The 8,182-nt window shown below is 44.3% G+C and overlaps 1 pseudogene; it reads left to right on the forward strand.

The window, feature by feature from the left end:
• Nucleotides 1-5,319: 5,319 nt before the first annotated feature.
• Nucleotides 5,320-5,439, forward strand: LOC134971135 (5S ribosomal RNA; annotated as a pseudogene).
• Nucleotides 5,440-8,182: the final 2,743 nt, after the last annotated feature.

The following is an 8,182-nucleotide window of genomic DNA, read 5'->3' on the forward strand; positions in this document are numbered from 1 at the left end:
GTCAGCTTCAGGGTCTATGGTCAGACCGAGAAAGTTTACTGTCAATAAATGTCCTGGAACTCAGAGCAATTTACAACGTGCTGCGACAGGCAGTGCACATGCACCAGTCCAGGTTCAGTCAGACAATGCAACGGCAGTCACATACATCAACAAACAAGGAGGAACTCGGCGTCGCATGGCCATGCAAGAAGTTGCTTGAATCCTGAATTGGGCCGAGCGGTCTTGTAGGCAGTGTTCATTCCAGGAGTGGACAACTGGGAAGCGGATTATCTCAGCCATCAGGATTTTCATCCAAGAGAATGGGCGTTAAATCCAGAAGTGTTCCAGATGTTGGTCCAGCGGTGGGGTTACCTACAGGTGGATCTAATGGCATCTCGCCAAAATCATCAAACACCCTACTATGTGTCCAGAACAAGACATCCAAAGGCAGTGGCAGTGGATGCTCTCACAATCGCGTGGCCGTACAGCCTCGTGTATCTATTTCCACCATTTCTGCTGCTTCCTCGGTTGCTAAAGCGGATCAAAAGAAAGTCCACAACAGTCATACTAGTGGAACCTCATTGGCCTCAGAGAGCGTGGTTCTCGGATCTCCGCGGTCTATTCGCAGATGATCCGTGGCTGCTTCCGCTTCGTCCAGACCTGCTACAACAGGGTCCATTCCATTACCCCGATTTAGCGTGGCTGCTTTTGACGGGGCGGCTGTTGAAACCACTCTTAACCACTCTCTTAAGACGAGAGGGCATTCCAGAGTCGGTTATACCAACCATGTTACATGCTAGGAAGCCGGTTACAGCAGCTCATTATCATAGTAATTGGTGAACTTATATAGGGTGGTGTGAAGCTCGGATGTTTCTGACATCTTCTTTCAAATGAACCCGTCTTTTGCTATTTTTACAGACTGGATTAGCTGGAGGACTACGTTTAGCTACACTAAAAGTGCCGGTCTCTGCCTTGTCGGTTTACTTTCAAAGGCGTTTGGCCCTTTTGCCAACAGTTCAAACTTTCCTCTAAGGTGTCCTCAGAGATCAACCTCCATTTATACCACCTACAGTGCCATGGGTCTTGAATCTGGTTTTAGATTTTTTACAGTCTTCGATTTTTGAACCCTTACAACACGTGGATGTTAAGTTTTTAACATGGAAAACAGTTTTTCTCCTGGCCTTAGCATCAGCAAGGCGTGTTTCAGAATTAGGTGCCTTGTCATGCAAGCCACCTTATTTGGTGTTTCATGATAGAGCGGAACTTCTGACGAATCCTGCTTTCTTACCAAAGGTGGTATCTTCTTTTCACATCAACCAATCGTAGTTCCTGTGTTATCAGAAGGTGCAGGAACTCCAGCTACTTTGGATGTGGTACGCGCACTCCGCGTTTATGTAGCCCGAACATCAACCGTACGTAAAACAGATACATTGTTTGTTCTCTATGATGAAGTCAAGATAGGTTGGCCAGCTTCTAAGCAGACCTTGGCCAGATGGATTAAGCTGACCATTCCACAGGCTTACTTTCATGCTAGTCTACAACCGCCTGCATCTATTTCAGCTCATTCCACACAATCAGTGGGAACGTCATGGGCAGCAGGTCGTGGAGCTTCTACGACGCAACTTTGCTGTGCAGTTACATGGTCATCCGTGCACACGTTTGTGCGCTTTTACAAGTTTGATACGTTTGCGGCATCAGCATCTAGCTTTGCCCGTCTAGTGTTATAGGTGCGAAACAGCTCTCCCGCCCAAGGGGGATACTTTGGTATGTCCCATGAGTACTCCAGTGACCCCTAGTGGATGAAAAAGAAAATAGGATTTTGGTACTTACCAGATAAATCCTTTTCTTTGAATCCATAGGGGTCACTGGACGCTCACCCAGAGCAGTTTCACCAAGCTTGTGGTAGGTTCAGTAGATCTTATGGTAACACATTCTCACCGATTTGTTTATATTTTAAGGTGATTGTTATCTATTGTCGCGTCAATTTTCTAGTTGTCCGTTATGTTATGTGTCAACTTTATGGTTGTCTGTTATGTTATAATGTTATATGTATTTCTCTTTTGTTCATCCTATCGCTCCTGTTCGGCTCAGGAGGCTTTGCGGGATGGTCCGCGCATGCGCCGTCATGTGTAAAGGATAAAAATGGCGCTGACCACCGGAGCAGGAGGAGAAAATATCCACTGCTCGTTTTATTCAGGCAATAAAGCGCTGGATTGGAAACGCTGACATGGACAAGGAGCCTTCTCCCCAAGCTGGTTAGTCAGATGATAATTAGTGCTATTTTCTTAAACAGTGTGTCTCTACCAAGAAAGAGGATTTGTAAGAAGAGGCAGTCTAACACATAATGTGCTGCATGTGATCAAGTATTCCCAGGAAAAGGAAGTTCTAAGTTATGTCATAATTGTGAAGGAGAGGCTATTGGAAGTCAGTCCAAGCAGTTATAAGATTTGATGGACTGGATGAAAAAATTATTTGTTACTGAGGAGGAGTTATTGGATCTTCAGGGAGTTAAGAGGTCTAGTTCCCAGGCTAGCTTGGATTCTGTTTATGAGCCTGTCTCACTTGAGCTCATTTATGAAGACGATTGTCAGGAACTGTCTAGTAATGAATCTGACGAACCTTAAGAGGATGTGCAAATGTTTAATTTAGATCTGGTTGATAGTTTGTCAAAGAATATCTTCAAAACTATGAATTATAAGGAGCCTGTTAAGGCCTACGATCAGGATGTTCCTTTTGAGGACAGAGCTAAAAGAAATAGATGTTTTCCAGTACACAAGGCTTTTAAAGATATTATGTCTAAAGAAGGGGTAGCCAACCCTGGTCCTCAAGAGCTACCAACAGTTAACATTTTCCAGGTCTCCTCACAGAATAGCAAGTTAGGTAATTAGCTCCATCTGTGGATCTTTTAAAATGTGTCAGTGAGGAATGACTGCACCTGTGCACCTGCTGGGTGAGCTGGAAAATATGAACTGTTGGTAGCTCTTGAGGACCAGGGTTGGCTACCACTGGTCTAAAGAGTGGCAGAATATGGATAAGAGATTAGGATGGTATGGATAAACGTATGGAGAGTGCTTTAAAGAAGCTGCATACTTCCTCAGCTGTGTCCCTAAAATCAAGTGTTGCTATTGCTTCCGTATCAAGAGCATTAAGGATTTGGGGATCAACTATGTCTGATGACTTAGAGGAAAAAATCTCTAGGCAATATCTGCAAAGGAATTTATCTATTATGATGAAAGTTATCGAATACTTGTGGAAAGCATCACTGGATGTGTTGGATTTTGCTGCAAAATCTATGGCAGCCGGAGTCATGGCTAGAAGAGCCTTGTGGCTATGGCCATGGGCAGCAGGCATGCATTCTAAAAATAAACTGGTTTCCCTGCCATATGAAGGTTCATTGTTGTTTTGTAATAAATTTGAAGCCATAATAACAGGATAAGAGGAGTAGATACTATTTCCCAGCTATGAGGCAGCAGTTTAAAAAGGCCAGAAGCTACAGGCCTGGTCGTTCTTATGGTAACAGATATGCCTCAGGGACATTGAGACAGTCCTTTCGCCAATCTTATAGAAGAGGAGGTAGAAGGTTATGACTATCAAGAGGTCACAGATTCCCTGCCGGTAGGGGGCAGATTTCAACAGTTTTACAAATATTGGCAAGAGTCTGTTCTGTTCTGTTGACGTCCTGTGACCAAGCTTATCTTGCGAAACGTACGTCAGTATCGGCGATCACGTGATGCGCACACGTGACCGCGCTAGCCGGAACGCTTAGACGATCACCAGGCAACTGCCCCAAGCCATCGCTCTCCCAGAGCGAGACCACGGACACACGCCGCTGCAGCTTCCGGAGTATCTCCACGGCAACGGCCCCAAACTACCGCTCTCGTGGAGCGCTATTACGGACACACGCCGCTGCAGTCTCCGGAGCTCTTACACGGCCAAAAACGGAACGGACAGCATATATACCAGCACTAGTATCGTATATACCCCACAGTAATGTGAAACCTATTCACTCCATAGTTTAAATTTGCAAGGCTGCAACTGTCTGACTGAACAGCTATTTGTTTCTTATCCTTTCCTGCAAACATCTTTCATATAGAACTCTGAACATTAGAGACATCCTATATAAGTTCAGCCTCTATTTTCCATTCAGGAATTAACTGTTCATTGCAGCAACTTCTAATCAGCCTTACAACAAGAGCTCTATGCATTGTAACAATTTCATGAATACTCCCTGCAGGTTCATATATAACCTGCTGTGATACATATCTTTTTCCCTTCACCCTTTCTTTCCTTCTCCCCCCCCCCCCCCTCCCCTTTCCCTCCCTTCCTTTTTGTGACCCAGAGGAGTCCACCACAAAGAGCTGGTATCCGTTTGATATATGTCCGTTTGTCTGCTATTACGCCATAATTACACGCTGTCTTCTACAGCATAAACTTAATTGGGCACTTAAGATAATTGGTACGGCCGTACTGGTGACCTTTTCTAAGCTCAAATATAAGGTTAATCAATTAGTGATGATATGTGGCATTTATGAATTTTCCCACATATATTATTCCTAATAACCAATTTATATTTCTTCTGTGACTGCCATGTCACATGCTGTATAATTAAGGGATTATATTTATATAAGGGATTATATTTATAATTATCTCTTTGTGACCACTGTGTCATAGGCTGATTAATCAGCTGGTGATTGTTAAGGTGATTGTACGCATCTAATTTCTTTTTTTTGTGGCCGCTGTGTCACATATTTATCTATCAGCTGACTGCACGTTAATTAAAAATTTAGCCACATGCTGTATAAATTAAGGGATTGCACCTATGATCATCTTTCTGTGACCGCCATGTCGCACACCGATTCATCAGCTGTTGAATATTTGTGATTGTATGCATTTATTTCCCTCTTTTTTGTGACCGCCGTGTCACATATTTTCTTATAATTAACCTCAGTGATCGTTGTGTCACATGCTGATTAATCAGCTGATTGCTGTATAAATTAAGGGATTGCACCTATGATCATCTTTCTGTGACCGCCATGTCGCACACCGATTCATCAGCTGTTGAATATTTGTGATTGTACGCATTTATTTCCCTCTTTTTTGTGACCGCCGTGTCACATATTTTCTTATATGTGGTACATTTGAATTCTTTCCATATATCTAAGTGATTTTACATATATAATTAACCTCAGTGATCGTTGTGTCACATGCTGATTAATCAGCTGATTGCATGTAATCTTTTTCATTTGTAACCCATTTGTTACAAATCACATATGCTCTCCATTCCTAACTTATAGTAGCCACTTGGCATATATTTGGAGTGACCAAAGAGAGGAGTCCAATAATTGCGGTCACACTTCACTGGAGATGCCCAATCTCTTCTGAACTTGGAAGCTAAGCAGTGAAAGGCCGGGTCAGTACGAGGAAGGGAGACCTCCTTTGAACACCCTGGTACTGCAATAAATTGGCTATTGGACACAGTGGTACTCAACTTTATGTCATCCAATTTTGGGATTCGCATGACCAATGATTTTATTCTCTGCATCTATAAAAATCCGTAATGGATATTAGCAGAATGAATGATGGTCATACAATTCATAAGATATAATATGCAGAATTATGGTGACAAAAGCATCACAGAATTTTACTCCTGGCAATTTGTAAATCGTGAGTTTGGAGATCACGAATAATTTAAATTATCAATATTTTCGCTAAGCTATTTTTTTCACATACAGTCACTCCCAGAATCTGACTTTCGCTAATTAAATTGTTTTTATTAATAATCCACAAATTATACTAATAACCTCTGAATTAGAGTGCTCCCACAAAAGAGTCTTTTTTCCAAATTTCTTTTTCTGGTCCCTTTTGTACTTTAGAGTCTGTTCAGGACAGATGGGTATTGGTCGTAGTGTCTCAATGTCTCTGTCACAACTGAGGGCCTGAGCTGACAGGAGGCAGCCTCAGTTGTAGGGGCTGAGATGTACCGGAACCTGGGAGGTTGTATCAGACCCCTGGACATGTAAGTAACATGAATAATAACTGCCCGAAGGCGTGACCACGACAACTTGGATAAAAATCAATGATGTTTATTATGACAACTCCGCAACACAGCAGCAGTAAAAGAAAACATAAAAGTCAGCAAAGAATAAATACAGTTCCTGGGTACTACAGGGTGGCAGGAGCCACAGGGCACTGGTAGTGTGAGATAGTTCTTATAATCTTCTAGATGGAAAGTCCTTACCAGGCCCGACTGTAGCAATGGAGATAACCCAGGATTGTACCAGCTGGTGTTCCAGGAAAAGCTGGGTTGCTGAAGATAAAACGGCTGCTGTGGATACTGGCTGGAACCAGACTGTTGTTAGCACGGAGTGGATACTGGCTGGAACCAGTTAAATAATAAATGAACTTGGGAGCGATGAAATATGAACTGAAATGTAGAACTTGAGAGCGGAGAAATAATAATACCGGTGGAGAGTGGTAAAGTGTAGAAAGGACACCGGCCCTTTAAGAGAAGCTGTACTCTGCGGGAAGCTGGGCTGGAAGCAGGTAATGTTGTAGCTGGAAACAGATGAATCCACAATGGATTGGAGAGTCAGGCTACACCGCAGGTGGAATGCTGGTGCGGGTCTCTATGGTGGAAGTCTTGAGACAGGAGCTGGAACCTGGAAGACAATCACAGGAGAGAGACAAACAGGAACTAGGTTTGACAACCAAAGCACTGACGCCTTCCTTGCTCAGGCACAGTGTATTTATACCTGCAGCAAGGAAGGGATTGGCTAGGCAATTATGCAGATTAACAATACTGACAACAGATTGGAGTAAATGATCAGCTGACAGAATCCAAGATGGCTGCGCCCATGCAGACACTTGGAGGGAAGTTTGGTTTGTAATCCATGTGGTAATGAAAACAGCAATGGCGGCGCCGGCCACTGGAGACAGGAGGCGCCAGGCTGACAGATGCACATCCAACCACGCGGACACAGTGGAGGCCACGGCTGACGTAATCGCCACTCAGACACTGCATGCAGAAGTTCAGGGACGGCGGCGGAGGCCGCGGGAGACGCCATGCCAGGTGTAATATGGCGTTTACTGTGACAGTGTCCCAGAGTGACAGGAGAGGATACAGGAATGTACACATCAGGATAACAGATGGGATCCGGTCCTGGAGCGCTGAGCCAGCCTTAGGAGGCATCTGATGGGTAAGAAATGGCGTCCAGATACCCGGATCGTGACAGCACCCCCCCCTTTAGGAGTGGCCCAAGGACACTTCTTTGGCTTTTGAGGAAACTTGGAATGGAATCTCCGGACCAAGGCAGGAGCATGGACATCAGAAGCATTGGTCCATGAACGTTCCTCAGGGCCATAACCCTTCCAGTCAATAAGATATTGTAGTTGACCATAACGGTGACGTGAGTCCAGGATCTTGGCTACTTCATACTCAACGCCTCGTTGAGTTTGGACTTTCGGAGTTGGAGGAAGTGAGGAATGAAACCGATTCAAGATCAGCGGTTTCAACAGGGAAACATGGAATGTCCTGGGTATTTTTAAGAAGGGAGGCAACTGAAGTCTGTAAGCAACAGGATTGATGACTTGTTCAATCTTGAAAGGACCGATATAGCGAGGTGCAAACTTCATACTGGGAACTCTTAACCTCAAATTCTTCGTGGATAACCATACCCGATCACCCACCTTGAGAGCAGGAACTGCTCGACGCTTCTTATCCGCAAACTTCTTGTACCTGAACGATGCCTTGAGCAGAGCTGATCGTACGCTCTTCCAGATATTGGCAAACTGATGCAAGGTGATATCCACTGCGGGAACAGAAGTTGCTGGAAGCGGTTGGAACTCAGGGACTTTAGGGTGGAATCCAAAGTTAGTGAAGAATGGTGTTGAAGCAGATGAAGAATGATACTGGTTGTTATGACAGAACTCGGCCCAGGGAAGTAATTGAACCCAGTCATCTTGAGAGGAGGACACATAGATGCGGAGGAAGGCCTCCAAGTCCTGATTCACCCTCTCGGTTTGACCATTGGTCTGAGGATGGAAAGCCGTAGAAAACTTTAGCTTGACTTGGAGGACTTGACATAAACTTCGCCGGAATTTGGCTGTGAATTGAACTCCTCGATCTGAGATAATTTCTTCAGGAAGACCGTGGAGTCGGAAGATCTCTTGTATGAATACTTGAGCCAACTTGGAAGCTGACGGA

This window comes from Pseudophryne corroboree, chromosome 11 (assembly GCF_028390025.1).
Source record: "Pseudophryne corroboree isolate aPseCor3 chromosome 11, aPseCor3.hap2, whole genome shotgun sequence".
Lineage (NCBI taxonomy): Eukaryota > Metazoa > Chordata > Amphibia > Anura > Myobatrachidae > Pseudophryne > Pseudophryne corroboree.